Consider the following 17,510-nt stretch of genomic DNA (forward strand, 5'->3'; position numbering starts at 1 on the left):
ACAAGGCTAAGATAATTTAAAAACAAATAATCAAGATTAAAGCATATTGAGGTTTAAAAATTAGCTCCAAAATTATGCTAGCAATTATCTTGACCAAACTAGGGCAAAATAAAGTCAAGTGAACGCATGATTGCTTAGTTTGCAGTCAAGGAGTTTCTATAATAATAATAATAATAATAATAATAATAATAATAATAATAATAATAATAATCAGTGAACTTTCTTTTAAAGCATTAAGTAGTGGAACTGTCCGGAATGGGTATTAGAACTGTGTTCACACTGACTGCCTCTGCCCAGTCTGGAGATTGTTGCTAATGGGGGTGAACTTTGGTGCACAGAAGAAAAACTGACTGTTATAGCACTGGCCTTCTGACTCCTGTTCCTTTAAAACATAACGTAGTTTATCTTCCCTCACAATGATTCTACTTTCATTTAAAAAAAATTACAGCAAAACACATACTATGAAATTTGCCATTGCACCGCTGTTAGTGTCCTGCTCAATGCTGTTACACTGTAAAACAGATGTCTAGAACTTTTTCATGTTATGAAACAGAAACTCTTCATCCATCAGACAACTACCCCTCTTTTCACTTCCTCCAGCCCCTATTAGGTACCTTGTACTTTCTGCTCCTGCAAATTTGGGTGTTTAGTCTTGATAGCATTAGTATCCATAACACATAAAGAGCATTTGTCACTCAACAACAAAAAGCCAAATAGCCTGATGGGAAAGTGGGCCATGGGACCGAGCAGGCATCAGGGCTGTCTTTATGCCTTGGCTTCTTGCCAGCAGTTGTGTTCATCTTCTCTTACAGGGAAGCCTTCCCTAGCTGAGTGACTTCAGGACATAGTCAGTGTGCTCTCTGAGCTCTGCTTCACTGACACATCTCCTAGGCAACCAGTGATTGTTCTTCAGTCACCTGAGTGCCTCTGTGTGTCCCCCAGTGTTCCATGGGCCTTTGGAGTTGATGCCATCCAGGGATCAACTTCTGGTTACACTCGCTTACAGTGGATTGAGCATTTGAGCTCACTGTGACAGTCTCTGGTATTCATAATCTAGTTCATTCATTCGTCCATTCATCTGCCATGCAAGATGCCAAATACTTAGAGAAACTATGAACTCTCACTCAAGGAACCGTGTCCAAAATTCTGAAAAATGTCTTGAATGGCTGAATTGGGTTGAAAGTTGACTTGTGTTAACATCCAAGGTTATCTGAAGCAAACTCCAAGCATCGGTGTCCAGATGCATTTAACTGCCTTCTGCATTTAATTAGGGTTACTGAGAAGTGAAAAGAGCATTTAACTTTACAGCTAAACTATTTTAATTTTTACAGGAGGAATTATTCCTAAACCAGGATTCCACATCACATCTCTGAGCTTTCCGGGCTGCTCTGTTTGTGTAGCTACATAATTACACCTCTCTTCGTGTTTCATGTTTGACTATCGACTGCTTCTAGGCAGACTCAGAGCATGCAGAGCATCCATACTCTTTGATGCGGAGGTCACAAACGTGATCCTAAGGGAGGTTTCCACCAGAACTCTAGGGTAAGAGCACTTCGGTAGAACTGCAGCCTCGGGTATGTGGGAAATGTGCACAATGAAGACGTTTAAGAAAATATTTAAGGAGATATTTGAAGATGCGATTAAGCACAGATAGATAGACACAGATAGACTCTCAGCATAATCCCAGTCCTGGTAGCACCGTGAACATTAGTGGCAGGAAGAGGAGACACAGACACACCTCTAAAGCTCACAGGGCCAGTGTGTGCCTGTTTCCTTGAGAAGCACTGTCTTAAAAAATTAGGGGGAGAGCAATTTAGGAAGGCATCCTATCCTGTGTGGTTGCCTAGTTCCCAAAGGCACAGGTGCACAGATGCACGTGAAGGCTTACTTACAACACACACACACACACACACACACACACACACACACACACACACACTACCCTTACCCCTATAGTACTATTGTAGAATAGCTCTTGTTTCTTTTTTTTTTTTCCTTTTTTTCTTTTTTGTGTGCAGCGTTTATTACAAAGCCAAGAGATACAAATGACTCAGGACAGGAAGGTACAGTTACAGGACCTTAGACTCAGGACATAGTACAAACAGACCCACGGGCTCAGAACCTCACACACTAAGCCAATACCTTGTCCTCCCCTTGCCCCCCAGATCTATGTACACTTGATAGCTCTTGCTTCTCGTGGTTTGTGTTTTCAGACCATGTAGGTGTTAATGACGACTTGGCTTCATGAGGAGCCGAAGTAGGAACTCGGCAGAATGCATTTCGAAGACAACACTGGGTCAGGTGGGTACCACACATGTCTCCACACCGTGTTATTTACAGCTCCTTCTCTTTTATGGAGGGAGAGTAGAGATGTATTGACCTGGAAACAGTTATTTTTACAGGAGTCAACGGAGCATCGTCGGGTAGCTGCAGCCACTTCCTTTATCTTGTCTCTTTTCTTCTTCAGGGCAGGATGAAAACAAGACAAAAGATGATAAAGCGCTTTCTGCTCATTCGCGATCAGGAGAACATAGCTACTCCACCGAGGCAGAAGAGAAGGGGATCAGGAGTCTGTCACAGAGGGCATGCTCTGTTATAGATGTTTCTAGAGAAAAATAAAGAGACACAACTTGAAAGAAAGAGATTTAAAAACGGTTCCTTGATAATATGAAATGAAGATAGTATTAAAGACCTGAGCATTTGTTTACTTATCCATTTGTTCAGAAGCATGTGGAAATGTATGTTAGTACAGTATATTACGCTATGTATGCACATGTGCATGTGGATGCTTGTGGCTGGGTGTGTACTTGCAGAAGCCAGAAGGAGACTGGACATCTTGCTCTGACTTTTTCCATCTTGTTCTTTTGAGGCAGGGTCTCTCACTAAGCTGAGAGCCAGGCTGGTGGCCAGCAGGCTTCAGTGATCTTCTTGTTTCTGCCCTTCCAAAATACTGGAGCCACAGGCGAGTGGTTCATACCCAGCGATTTACATGGGTTCTGGGAGCTTGAACGAAATTCTGGGTGCTTGTGTAGCAAGCACTCCCACCCAGAGCCATCTCTGTAATCTGAAGAACTATATCTTTCTACACGAAACTTGTCAAATCTGCCACGTACTTATGCACTGCAGGCATAAATCAGTGAACTTCACGGCATTAAGTGAACTTTCAACTTTGGAAATGCAGTAATGTCTGCTCAAGGTCACTTATCTTGACAAATACCCTCGGGCCATTATCTCCTTCAATAACAGATCTGTTCACAAGGACTTCTAGTGAATTCTAGTCAGAAAGTAAAATTTTGGTGTGGACTTTTCTTCAGTAGAATACATTCAAGTAAAATTCCTCCTGTTGCTAAGGAACATGGGCCGAGCGATCTAAAGTTATCTGTGGTGCACATAGTGGGATCTCATCCAACCAAGTGCTCTCTGCAACTTAAGAATGCTTTTGTTTTTTTGTTTTTTGTTTTTTTAAACAGAGGAACATTTCGTTTATTGGGGAAAATCAAGTGGTAAACTTCAGAAAAAGAAAAGCATGTGAAAGTCAACTATAAGTCCCTATAGCTTTTTATTTGACATTTTTTCTTTTATTGGATATTTTAAATTTACATTTCAAATGTTATTTATCCCCTTTCCCGGTTTTGCCTCCAGAAACCTGCTATCTCCCCTGCTTCTATGAGGGAGGCGCCCCTACCCACCGACTTCCTCCCTCCCACCTCGACGCCCTGGGGCATCAAGCCTTCATAGGACCAAGGGCCTCTCCGCCCATTGATGCCTGACAAGGCCATCCTCTGCTACAGATGCATCTGGAGCCTTGGGTCTGTCCACGTGTACTCTTTGGTTGATGGTTTAGTCCTTGGGAGCTCTGGGTGGGGCTGGGTTGGGGGTGGGGTGGGAGTTGGGGGATGGAGGAGTCTGGTTGGTTGATATTGTTGTTCTTCCTATGGGGTTGCAAACCTCTTCAGCTATTTCAGACCTTTCTCTTACTTCTCCACTGGGGAGTTCAATGGTTGGCTGCGGGCATCTGCCTCTGTATTTGTCATGCTCTAGGAGACAGCTATATCAGGTTCCTGTCAGCAGGTATTTCTTGGCATGTGCAATATTGTCCGGGTTTGGTGACTCTATGTGGGCTGGATCCCCAGGTGGGGTGGTCTTTGGATGGCATTTTCTGCAGTCTCTGTTCCACACTTTGTCTCCATATTTCCTCCTGTGAGTATTTTTCCCCCTTCTAAGACGGTCTGAAGCACCACACTTTGGTTTTCCCTCTTCTTGAGCTTCATGAACTTCTGTGAATCTTACCTTGGGTATTTTGGTTTAATATCCACTTATCAGTGAATACATACCATATATGTTCTTTTGTGATTGGGCTACCTTACTCAAGATGATATTTTCTAGTTCATAACATTTGAGGAAGTACCATCATCTTTAAACAACTTAACACTTTAAATTATGAAAAATAATATTGGTCAAACAGAAAACTGTAAGATAATTAATAGAAAATGGCAATGAGACAAGATGTATTACCCTTGCTTTTGTGTATGTGCTTCCTAAATGAGGGAGTCACTCAGAGTAAGTTAGAATAATCAGTACCCAACGGTCTCAGTAAATAGAACCGTTCAATAAGTATGTATTGATTGGTTGATTGAATAAAAACTGCCTGCAGTTATTTTAGGAAAATCAAAGTCACTTGGAAAGTTATGTGTCTAATTTCTTAAACTAAACAAATTTGAATTTTCTCTTAAAAATGAAATAAAACTGTAGTGTTGGCATGTAACAAAACTTCAGTTAGAAATAGAAAATCTTGACTGGAACTGTAGTACTGTATAAGGATACTTTACTTTAAATTTTAATTGATTTAAATATATCAAAGTTGTTATGTTTTCAATGGTCTGAATAGGAAAAATTCCATGTGAACACTTTACAAAAATGTAACTAAAATATAGTATTATTGGATGAAAAACTTTTGTTTCCAAGGTGCATATTCAACCTTCAGTTGAGTTTTTATATAGAATTGAATACATTGATAAGTGACTTCAAGAATTTAAGTTAAAATAAAATTGATGTGAAATAATCTATATTGATGAGCCTTCGATACTGCTAAGTTTCTATACTGTCAAGTCAAGGGAGAATTAATAACAGACCTTTTCTTTTCCAAATAATTTATCAATTAATTTATTAAGCCTGACCCATCTAGTTAGAATCAGTATTGTGGGTTGGTGCCTTGGTTAAAAACATTAATAAACTACCATCCCCTTTACATGATGATAAACTGATTAAATCATGTATCAATAACTTTGGAATGTTAAAGTTTCAAGAGAAAACATAAACAGAGAAAGAGACAGAGAAAGTGGTAGACAGACACAGACAGATGGAGATAGAGAGACAGAGAGAAACAGAGAGAGAGACAGAGATAGATAGATAGATAGAGATGATCCTGGAAGTAAGTAAAAGAAAACAGACCAAAAGAGCTTTGTAATATTTTCCAGGGGGGCAGTTGTTTGTTGTGTATGTGTGTGCATGTTCTTGTGCATGTGTGAGTGCATGTGTATGCTTTCTAAAAGGAGAGCAACCAGCCCCCCGAAAATGATAAAAATGAGAGAGGCTGTCAGTGGTGTGTCCTAAGATAAAATAGTGCCGTAGAGAGCACAGAGCGATTCTACATCCTCCCTCCCGTGCAGTGAAATATCTCCTTGGCCAGCACTGGGAGTGCCTGTGATGTATGGCTACCCTCACCAAATCTAATATCATTTCAGCCTATAGGGACACAGACCATGGTGACCGTCCTAACCTTTTCCAGGAAGGGATTCTGTTGACTGCTCATTCAATATGGGTTATCCTTAATGGAAAGATGAGCTTTATCAAACGATGAAAAACAATGGCTTTTCAAAACTAATGTATAAATAAAAATCACTGTAAGATCACATAACCTCACACGTGGGAGACTCACACAACTAGAATATGAAGTCAGGAATGGGCAGCAGGTGTTAATTCTAGCATTCATCTTTAAAGTGAGTGGGAAAAAGGAGCGGGCTAGTTTAGCATTATTAATTAAACATATGTTTGCTCGTTTATATCCCATTTTATGTCAACATATTGCTTTTCTTCCTGATGTCTTTATACTGGTGCATTTCTCTTTCTATTGTAATAAAGAGGGTATTTTAAAGAAATTCTCTCCTAACATTTACAAAAGGGGAAAGAAAGTTTGTAAACCTTAGATATTTACCTTCCTGCTTTGCATTTGTGAGAGATAGTGACAGAGATTTTTATACTGGGAGACTGTCTGATTTCACAGATGAAAAATGATGCTATTCTTGACTTACAGTTGTAAAATCGGCTTGAACTCTAAAAACGAAGGTAAAGTAAATGAATTCAATACTTTCTTATCCAAGTCCCTCCTACCTTCCTTTGCCTTATCTCTTCTCTCCTTCAGTGCCCTTTCTTCCTTTCTCCCCATTCTCCTTTCTCTACCTCTCCCTACCTTCCCCATTCCGTTTTCCTCCCTCTATCCTATTCTTCGTCTCACTTCCCAGGACTCACATCTTTCATTTTTTCTATTGCTCTCTTAAGAGTCTTGCGGTATTACTGCTCAGCCTGGCCTCACATACCTGAGCAGCCTTGGCACCTCTCTCTCCCAAGGAGCTCTCTCTTGTGACACATGCTAATAAAGAGGGTTCCAAGTGGAAAATCTCTTGTGGCAACCATCACAGAAGCGATAGCTAAGTTGATTTTTACACTAAAGAAATGATGGGTGGTAGGATGCCAGTGTTGCCTCCACACACCCTACCTTCTCCTCCCTCCCATGCCCTCTGCTTTATGGACCATCCACAATGATGCTCATTGTCATATCTGATATATAATGCCAATCTTATTCTGTAAAAGTTCTCAGGTAAAGGCATTCCTGAATCACAGTTACACATCGTTCCAGTGGGAATTTTGTTGTGCGTAGTCACACATTTTCTAAATGTTCCCAATGACACAACGGATAGTCCTTAGAGGTTTCTTCCTCATTTTGACCAGAAAGATAGTATAAGAAGCTTGGGCATCTCTCTTTCCAGACTCACCTGACCAGTGCCAGGTCACTTCTCCCTAACCAATGTCCACGAACTACAGAGCTACCATGTGAATATTTATTTTGCCACTGCTAAAAGCAAAGAAATAAAATACCCAAATGACGCATGTTATAGTTTGCACACTGCTGGTAGCTCTAGTTTGAAGGTGCAAATATCGTCTCATGCTTAGAGGTTAACCTGAGACTGTTGTAAGCTGATGGAAGACTTCATAGAAGAAAAAGTTTCTAGAAAGGCAAAAAGCTCCTCCCACACAATAATGTGCCTGTTGTTAGTTCTCTGTCTACATGGTACATATCAGGAATTAAAATGGGAAGTGCAACAATGGCAAGAGCTCTTCCACAGTCTTCTGTGTAAAAATTTTAAGTAACTCATTAAAGGTGATCAATGGTATTATTTCTCACCATAAACAGTATCATGGGTTTATTGAACATCATTATCTCTTATAGAGTAATTAAAGAAATCTACAAGGATTCACCAGCAAGAGGGTAGGCAGAGAAAAGGTGCAGAGTTTCTTATTCCCACTTCTCTTGAGCATTTCCACAGTATGTCTATGGATTTGAGAGTAAATATCTCCAGATCACATTGCCTTCAGTGGGCAAGTCTCTCATCTTGGCAGAATAAATGTGGATCCTGCTAAACATTGCTCTTCAATTTAAATTGTACCTGCATGAGCAAACTTATTTTCCTCAATTTTCTTGCATTTATTTCTTGTCTGGAGGAAAATAAAATAGAATAAACAAGACTTATGTCAACGATCAAAATATAAAATACTATCGCTCATCAACACTAATAAACCTATGCCAGCCGAGTTAGAAACATGTTGGCTTCTTATTACCATATTTAATTTACAGATTAAAGTATATAGTTCAAAAATTCTAGAGAAATTCTTACCATGTGTCCTTCCTTGACCTGGCTTCCATAGCCTCAGAGAAGTATAGACATGGAATCAGCGAAGTCCTGCATTTACATCAAAGACCGAGCCATGCATGGCTTACTATAGGCAAACAGCGGTTGATTTACCAAACAGTACTGAATTTAATGTAAGATACACAAGGAAAACCAAGTCATCTAACATTCTTTTCACTGTCTTCAAGACGGAAAAGGTGGGAAACATCTAAAAGAAATGTGGGTACCACACAAGGAAGGCAGCAAGGACAGCATGCATAACACACAACACACACACACACACACACACACACACACACACACACACACATACACACATACACACACACACACACATTAATGTGCATGCACCCATCCTCTAGATGTGTTTAACAGATGTGTGCCAATAGCTTGCAAATGCATGGTAACCTACGAGAGCTACTGTAGAGACAAGGAAAACAAGGTCCTGCCTGTGTTCACAAAGGGAGCTGAAGGGAGAAGAGCAGTTGCTGCTTTTCCAAAAGACTTGAGTTCTGTCACCGACATTGAGCGTCTCACAATCACGTGCAAATCCAGCTCCAGGGGATTTGGTGCCTCTTGTCCTTTCTGGCCCCTGTGCTCATGTGAACTTACCACGTACAGGCACATAACCACTTGCATAAATAAAATGATAAAATAAATCTTTAAATAAGTTCATTAAATTTGTACAAGAATATTAAACGAGGGAATTATTAATCAACATAACCAGAGACTAAAATTTCCTATGAAGGAAATGAAGAGGATTGGACAATAGTCATTGCAGGAAAGTGGGACCTGAGGCTGTTGTTCAGGGGAGAAGATTGTTTCTGCTCAGACTTCCAGGATGAAAAGAAGCTGAGTCAGAAGCTTCAGGTGTCAGTTTCAGACAGCACAATTAACTTGTGTGCAGGCCTTGATTTTGCTAAGTTTGGTATGAAAAGGGAGTTTCAGATGGATTGAAGTCACATGGCTTAGAGATATGAAGCAAAGTTAAAAATTGGGGAGTTGGGAGCCACCCTGAGACGTTCACACTTACGGGGGTCTCCAGAAGGGTTTATGTGAGTCAGACTTGCCTTTCTCTTTTTTTCCTTTTCTTGCGTGTGCATATGTCTGTGCGGTGTCTCTCATGCGTATATATAGTATACATTCTCCTGCATCAACCATGTGGAGAGCACATAGGAGGATGTCAGGTGTCTTGTGTGAGAGAAGGTTTGTCACTGGTACTGGAGCAAGACTTATCCACACATACTTGGAATTTTACTCAAAATTTATTGACTCTTTCCATTGTTTAAAATTGTCGACTTTTTTTTTCCCTTTGAGCTAGGAATTATGCAGAAACGCCTGCACAACATACACGGAGTCCTGTACTGGTCTCCAGTATTTCAGAAAGTTGTGATTTCTCTCTCATTTTTGGAGTCTGTCACCGTGCAGACTTTTCTGTCTTTCTCTACCCAAGTGTCATTTCCCTAGGCAGCCATGTTCAAACAGAGCTGCTCTCAAAGCTGTCTGGCGGGCATGAGATGTGCTTCCAAAGTTCATGTGAGCATCTATCTCTCCCTTCCGCTTCAGTGGTACCAACTCCGCCCTTTGCTCTGGTTTTCTACACTATCTCCGAATGATTTCCTCAAAGCCCGTCTTCGTCTCTGTAGAACAACATGTTTACGTGCTTGCTTCAGCGTCCCTCGTCCTATTTCACCATCTGCTATGGTGTCTCATGTAGGAAAACTATTTAAATAAATCCGGGTGTGGGGATTCTTCTGCCTTAGACCATTCCTGCAGGAAAGGAAACACACACACACACACACACACACACACACACACACACACACACACACACATACACACACAGCCTTCATATTGTAACATGCCTTAAGCAGCACAGTAGCTGGACAACTGCTGACCCTCCATGCCGTTAGAATTGACCTGCTATTCATAACCCAAGTTATTACTTACTATGTTTCATCTGGGCTGCTCTTAGCTCCAAATAGTCCTCCCTCTGGGCCGTGTACTCTTGGCCCCTAGCCCATTGGCGGCTTTCCTCTCTCCTCTCCTCAGTTCTTCTCTATCCCATAGTGGCTTCTTCTTGCTTCTCCTCCTTCCTCGTTCACACAGTCCCAAGCCTCAGAAACCTCAACCCCACCCATCTCTCTTCTGCCCAGCTATTGGCTATCAGCATCTTTGTTCACCAATCAGGATTGCACTTAGCATTACAATGAATAGTAAAAGACAAAACCTCAGCAGTCCTCTACCTGGTAGAAAAAAAAAACCATAAAGACAAGCTTTCCAGATACTTGACATTTCAGCGGGGTAGCGGCTTGCCATTCATCATCGAATCAGGCCTTCCATGCCTTCTTAAATCTCCCTCGTCAGCATGTGTCTCTCTCTATGGACCATGCATGGTGCTGCGGTCAGTGGAAGAGTGGTTTGCCCGATCTGTTAGACAGGGATAAAGATAGGCGGTCAGTCATATTCGTTAAAGAAATGCCTTAAGAGATAGGAAGGTTACTTAACTATGGAGTAGCACTTCAGTCAACAGAAAAATCAAATGTAAATTAATTCTAGACTTGGAGAGTCAGGTAAGAGTGGTGAGAAGTGAGGTGGGAGATGGGAATTCTACTCTGGACCTGTGGTGAAAAAGGATGTGGAGTATTTGGGGAAAGAAATCGTCTCTGCATGGCTAAAGCTTAGAACGCTATGGCGTGGGTAATAAGAGGTTGCACGTGTTAGCAGGAGCTGTTTTAAGGATGTAAACTTTATTTCAAAAGCAGTGGGGGAGGATCAGGAAATAGACCATGGAATTGCACTTCCAGCAAATTCATGCTGCACGCAGGGCTGGAGACAGGGAAACGTGTGAGAGGACCTTTACACTCATCTAGCCAACGGATGGTATTGACATGAGCTGAGGTCTGAGCTGTGGGGGTGAGAAACTTGGAGAGGGCGAGGAGTGGAATCTAAGATAACTAGCTGCTGGCAGAAGAGGTTCCTCCTTAGAGTGGAGCTCTGCTTAGCAACATGAAGGTGAACTTCAACCTCAGAGTCTTTCAACACACTCAGCCAGGCATTTCCATCGCAAGAAGAGCCTTTCTTCTGAGCTCTCATGGAAGACTAGCCTCTCTCTGTCCTTACAAGTAATTAAAACAGGGTGTATCGGAAGGGTGTCCTGAGAATAAATATTTACTAAGTGAATGAATTAATCAGCCGTCTTAAAAAATACTTTACAATATAGCCTTAATAATAATAAATTTCTATTATAAAATTTTTACTTTATCTTCCTGGGCAAAGAGAAGCCTTGAGCGAGAATAAAATCAAGTAACTTAATGCTTAGAAAATAAAGCTAAAACTATTTACTCTCTTGGGTTGAGAAGGATATTCCAGCAATAAATTTCAGAAGCCTCTACAGAACTTCTCTTTTTAAAAAATTAAAAACTATTGCAAATACTGTTTTTATGATCCCAAGCACAAAGATATATCTTCCTTTATCTATTTTTCAGGCAGTCCAGCATGCTATGTATTAGTGGTAAGATATTCTGTTTTCTCTAGTCAGTGTAGTGCTGTCCTCAGCACAAAGAAATAGATTGCCCTTTTTAGAAATAAATGAATACCACTTGCTAATTTATTAAGTTTTACAGTGATTATCATATTTTCGCTTGAAATAAGTTACTCTAGCTTTCCAGACATTTTCAAAGGCAGAGTTATTATAAACAGATGGTCATCAGAAATTTTTAATCTCTTTTTTTTTTCCGGAGCTGAGGACCGAACCCAGGGCCTTGCACTTTCAAGGCAAGCGCTCTACCACTGAGCCAAATCCCCAACCCCTCATCAGAAATTTTTAAATAGAAAGCAGGCATTTAGGGAAATAAAAAATGTGGACCAATGAGTGGTGAGGATATATGAGTAAGGCATCTGATAACAAGCCCAAGGATTTGAGTCAATCCGGGACCCACACAGATAAAGGGTAAAACTGACTGTTGCAAGGTTTGCTCCAATAGCCATAGGCATACTGTGGCAGTGTACACATGCACACACTCAGGCACACACAAAGTAAATAAAACTGTAAAGAAAAAAATGAAAAGGTGAAGATATTTGAGCTTTGGCAGCAACAAGTCCTTCAAAAATCCACAAGTAATTAAGTGTAATTGGGGTCATACATTTATTTTTATTAAATAAATCTATATCATTATGTTATTAATCTTCCCAAAACCTCAAGGGAATAGAGTTCTTCTAAGGACAAGATGTAGATTGGATGGAATTGGTCCTCTGTGGGTGTTCACTACCACTTATAGGTAGCTTATGTGCAGAGACCTATGGCTTCATTTGAATTAGATCTTGCAGTGTTTTGAACGGTTATCACATATTCCTCTGGGCTATATTTTCTCTCCACAGTTTGTCCTCTGTTGTCTGCTTGTGCTCATATGCACAAGGAAAAGAGGTTTAATCAGAAAGTAGCACTCTGTTCCCTTTGACATTTTTCTCCTTACATTTTTGCTGTGATGGGACCAGTGAGACACCAGAAGGAGAAATCTTCTCTATGTCCTAGTGAATGAAATTTTATGTTTCTTGATTCCTACCATTATATTTTGCATTAATGTTATGCTTTCAATAGTTACAGTTTAGTAGTGCTAACTCTTTATTGTCTTAATTTTGAGTATAGTTTTTCCTTTCTTATTCTCTCACCTCTGTTGATAATATTTCTCACTGAATTATGTAGTGTCAATGATAAGTGGTATCATGCTTAGAATTAAATTGTTGTCTACCATCTTTCTTATATAATTACATAAATATATATAATTTATATAATTATATAAATATATAATTTATAAATAACAAAAATTATAATCATTATTTGATATATTTTAATAATGAAAATAAGTACCTTAAAATTATTAGATATTTTCTATATTACATATATGAATATGGTAAAGTCATAGTTTCAGAATTCCCAGGGAAAAGGTTTTATACATTTAATTAGGAATTTGGTTGATGATTTATGTTTTCATACTAAAGACATGATTTTACTTCCTTTAAAAATAAAGTCTTGGGGGGTTGGGGATTTAGCTCAGTGGTAGAGCGCTTGCCTAGGAAGCGCAAGGCCCTGGGTTCGGTCCCCAGCTCCAGAAAAAAAAAATACTAAAAATAAAGTCTTGGACTTGAGTGAGGCTTAGTGGTTAAATCATTGACCATAGAAGAATGAAGGTTTATGTTTAGATATTCAGAACCCACTTACATACTGGGTAAAATTAGTAGCTTTTCTATAATTCTAGCCTAATAGAACAGAGACAGGGTTCCTGGAGCAAGCTGGCTAGCCAGACTATCTATCAGAGAACTCTGGGTTTTATTGAGAGACCCTGCCTCATTAAATTAGGTTAAGTTAAATTGATAGTCCAGGGTTTTTGACATTAACCTTGGGATTACACACACACACTGCCACATGCATACACATGTGCTCCTACACATGCAGGCATGAATATACACACACATTACTGCAAAAAAGAAGTAAAACCAGTGTTTTGGGGTACCATTATAAAGGCTATAAGATCTTAGGTGTAAACACTGTGAAATACAGTTTGCTATGTAGGGTTTCAGCAAAACGCTTTTCAATGCATATAGAATTCAATTCTGGTTCAAACACCTGGCAATGCTTTTTGCTTTCTGTTTTAACGTCTAAAACAAGCTCTATAGAATGTGTATGACGCATGAGTAGGAAAGAACTATTCGAAAGTTGTGTGCTCCACAACCACAAGCTCAGTAACTCCCTCACTGCAGCATCTGTTTAATTAGTGACAAGTTCTGTTGACGTGAGGCCCAAGCATGGCAAAGCTGGTTCTCTACCCAGAGACGGTAACATAAAATCTAGGTGTTCCTTGGGCTCCCCCATCTGAATCTCACAATTCATTCCCAGATGCAGAAGTCAGATCCCTGTCCTTGTAGAGCTGAGGCCCGCATTACCTTCCTGGCTCTCGGTTGGCTCTCAGTTCCCATGAACATGGACAGTCCTGACCTGTTTTCTCTCCATCTCCATAAGCATTACCTACCCAAGGTTCCCACTGTGACTCCTTCCCACACTTCATAATCATCTGAGTCCCTCCCCACCCCCACTCCCAGCCCCACCCTGACCCCACTGACTATTGCGCCCATATTTGAAGGGCTTAGGTGAATAATTAGGCCAGGGCTGAGCAGCCAGCTCTCTGTCAGCTCATGGAATTTGGAGCTTATTACATCTGTACATTCATTTCCAAAGGGCCTGTGCCTTAACGCTTCACTGAAGAACTGGGAGTCAGACAATCCAGACACACAGGGGTTGACAGTGCTGTGAGCTCACTCAGAGCTAGAAACAAAAGCCCCTAGAAACAAACATAAGTGTCTGGGAAAACCGCATTGAAAATGAGTTCAGATGAGTACTTCAGTGACAAAGATAATTGATTATTTACTATCTATTGATTATTTATTCCACAAAACTATTCACAGTTTTGAGAAGGGTTACATGATCAAAATAGCAGCTGTGAACACAGATCATTAAGGCAGCAGCATGAAGCAGGGATGAGAACACAAAGTCTGAATTCATTTGTCTCTGCCCAGCTCAGGGAGCACAGGGTGCTCTGTAAAATCCTGCAGTGGCGCAGGCAGGCTGGGTAAATGCTAAGGAAGGTTTTGGACCTGGCTTTGGAAAACAAAAAGGTTCTTACCCGAAGTTCTAGACTCTGAAATACATATGTACATACATACATACATACATACATACATACATACATACATACATACGTATATGTATAGTAGAAGCTTGGTGGCATGTGAATGACTAAGACACAGAACCTAATGGTCTGGCCTGCGGGCACTTCAGAAGTTTAGAATGTGAATGATTATAAGTTCCTTAGATGATAAGTCTTAATCAAACTCAATTTTACCAGATATAGATCATCAGGAAGGTGTATCAATGACCTATTGAAACAAATTTCTCTTTTGTGTTTCCATTACTTTGGGTATTTTTTATTTACATTTCAAATGTTATTCCCTTTCCCTGTTTCGAGTCCATGAGTCCCCTATCCCATCCCCCCTCCGCATTCTTCTGTGAGAGTGTTCCTCCTCCCCAAGCACCCTCCCTTCCTGCTCTGACATTCCCCAACCCTGGGGTTGGTGTTGGGCCAGCCTTGGCAGGACCAAGGGCTTCTCCTCCTGTTGGTGTCCAACAAGGCCATCCTCTGCTACATAAACAGCTGGAGCCATGGGTCTGCCCATGTTTACTCTTTGGGTAGTGGTTTAGTCCCTGGGAGCTCTGGTTGGTTGGTATTGTTGTTCTTATGGAGTTGCAAGTCCTTAGGCTCCTTCAAAACTTTCTCTACCCCTCCCCCCTGGGAGCCTGTTCTCAATTCAAAGGTTTGCTGCAAGCATTCACTTCTTTATTTGTCATGCTCTGTCTGAGCCTCTCAGGAGACAGCTATATCAGGCTCCTGTCAGCATGCACTTCTTAGCTTCATCAATATTGTCTAGGTTTGGTGGCTATACATGGGCTGGATTCCCCGATGGGACAGGCTCTGAATGGCCATTCCTTCAGTCTCAGCTCCAAACATTGTCTCCATTTCTTCTCCTATGAATATTTTTCTTCCCACTTTTAAAAAGGACTGAAGCATGCACACTTTGGTCATCATTTTTGAGCTTCCAGTGGTCAGTGGATTGTATCTTGGGTAACTTGAGCTTTTGGGCTAATATCCACTTATCAATGAGTGCATTCCATTTGTGTTTTTTTGTGATTGGATTTCCTCACTCAGGGTGATATTTTCCAGTTGGCCTATGAGTTTCACGAAGTCATTATTTTTTATTGTTCAGTAGTACTCCATTGTGTAAATGTACCACATTTTCTGTATCCATTCCTCTGTTGAAGGAGATCTGGGTTCTTTGCAGCTGGTGGCTATTATAAATAAGCCTGCTATGAACATAGTGGGGCATGTGTCCTTGTTGTATGTTGGAGCTTCTCTTGGGTATATGCTCAGGAGTGGTATAGCTGGGTCCTCAGGTAGTCCTATATCCAATCCAGACTGATTTCCAGAGTGGTTGTACTAGTTTGCAATCCCACCAATAATGGAGGAGTGTTCCTCTTTCTCTACCTCCTCACCAGCATCTGTTGTCACCTGAGTTTTTGATATTAGCCATTCTGACTGGTGTGAGGTGGAATCTCAGGGTTGTTTTGATTTGCATTTCCCTGATGACTAAGGATGCTGAACATTTCTTTAGGTGCTTCTCAGCCATTAGATATTCCTCAGCTGAGGATTCTTTGTTTAGCTCTGTGCTCAATTTTTAATAAGGTTATTTGACTCTCTGGAGTCTAAATTCTTGAGTTCTTGTATATATTGGATAGTAGCCCTGTATCAGATTGGTAAAGATTTTTAACAAATCTGTTGGTTGCCATTTTTGTCCTAAAGACAGTGTTCTTTGCCTTACAGATGCGTTGCAATTTTATGAGGTCCCATTTGTTGATTCTTGATCTTAAAGTTCAGGAATTTTTCCCCAGTGCCCATGTGTTCCAGACTCTTCCCCATTTTTTTCTTCTATTAGTTTGAGTGTATTTGGTTTTATGTGGAGATCCTTGATCCACTTGGACATAAGCTTTGTACAGGGTGATAAGCATAGATTGACCTGCATTCTTCTACATGTTGACCTCCAGTTGAGCCAGCATCATTTGCTGAAAATGCTATCTTTTTTCCATTGAATGGTTTTGGCTCCTTTGTCAAAAATCAAGTGATCATAGGTGTGTGGGTTCATTTCTGGGTCTTCAATTCTATTCCACTGGTCTATCTGTCTGTCTCTGTACCAATACCATGCAGTTTTTATCACTATTGCTCTGTAATACTGCTTGAGTTCAGGGATAGTGATCCCCCCAGAAGTCCTTTTATTGTTGAGGATAGTTTTAGCTATCCTGGGTTTTTTGTTATTCCAGATGAATTTACAAATTGTTCTGTCTAACTCTTTGAAGAATTGGATTGGTATTTTGATGGGGATTGCATTGAATCTGTAGATCGCTTTTGGTAAAATGGCCATTTTTACTATATTAATCCTGCCAATCCATGAGCATGCGAGATCTTTCCATCTTCTGAGATCTTCTTCAATTTCTTTCTTCAGAGACTTGAAGTTCTTGTCATACAGATCTTTCACTTGCTTGGTTAGAGGCACACTGAGGTGTTTTATGTTATTTGTGACTATTGTGAAAGGTGTCATTTCCGTAATTTCCTTTTCAGCCTGTTTATCCTTTGAGTAGAGGAAGGCTAGTCATTTGTTTGAGTTGATTTTATATCCAGCCACTTTGCTGAAGTTGTTTATCAGGCTTAATAGTTTTCTGGTGGAACTTTTGGGGTCACTTATATATACTACCATATCATCTGCAAATAGTGATATTTTGCGTTCTTCCTTTCCAAATTTGTATTCCTTTGACCTCTTTTTTGTTGTCTAATTGGTCTGTCAAGGACTTCAAGTACTATATTGAATAGGTAGGGAAAGGGTGGGAAATCTTTTCTAGTCCCTGATTTTAGTGGGATTGCTTCAAGTTTCTCTTCATTT

General features: G+C 40.4%; 1 long non-coding RNA gene across 5 annotated transcripts; it reads right to left on the bottom strand.

Annotated features, from left to right (window-relative positions):
- Positions 1–1,978: 1,978 nt before the first annotated feature.
- Positions 1,979–14,006, bottom strand: LOC108348751 (uncharacterized). 5 transcript variants are annotated; one of them, XR_010059636.1, is made up of 6 exons: positions 13,911–14,006; positions 10,214–10,397; positions 7,953–8,018; positions 7,725–7,773; positions 6,215–6,333; positions 1,979–2,605 (listed from the first exon to the last, which is right to left on the bottom strand). It is a non-coding gene; the product is annotated as an uncharacterized LOC108348751 (long non-coding RNA). The 5 variants fall into 5 exon arrangements; XR_005496365.2 differs by lacking the exon at positions 7,953–8,018; XR_001842049.3 differs by lacking the exon at positions 7,953–8,018 and having other exon boundaries at positions 7,537–7,773.
- Positions 14,007–17,510: the final 3,504 nt, after the last annotated feature.

Source organism: Rattus norvegicus, chromosome 18, assembly GCF_036323735.1.
Source record: "Rattus norvegicus strain BN/NHsdMcwi chromosome 18, GRCr8, whole genome shotgun sequence".
NCBI lineage: Eukaryota > Metazoa > Chordata > Mammalia > Rodentia > Muridae > Rattus > Rattus norvegicus.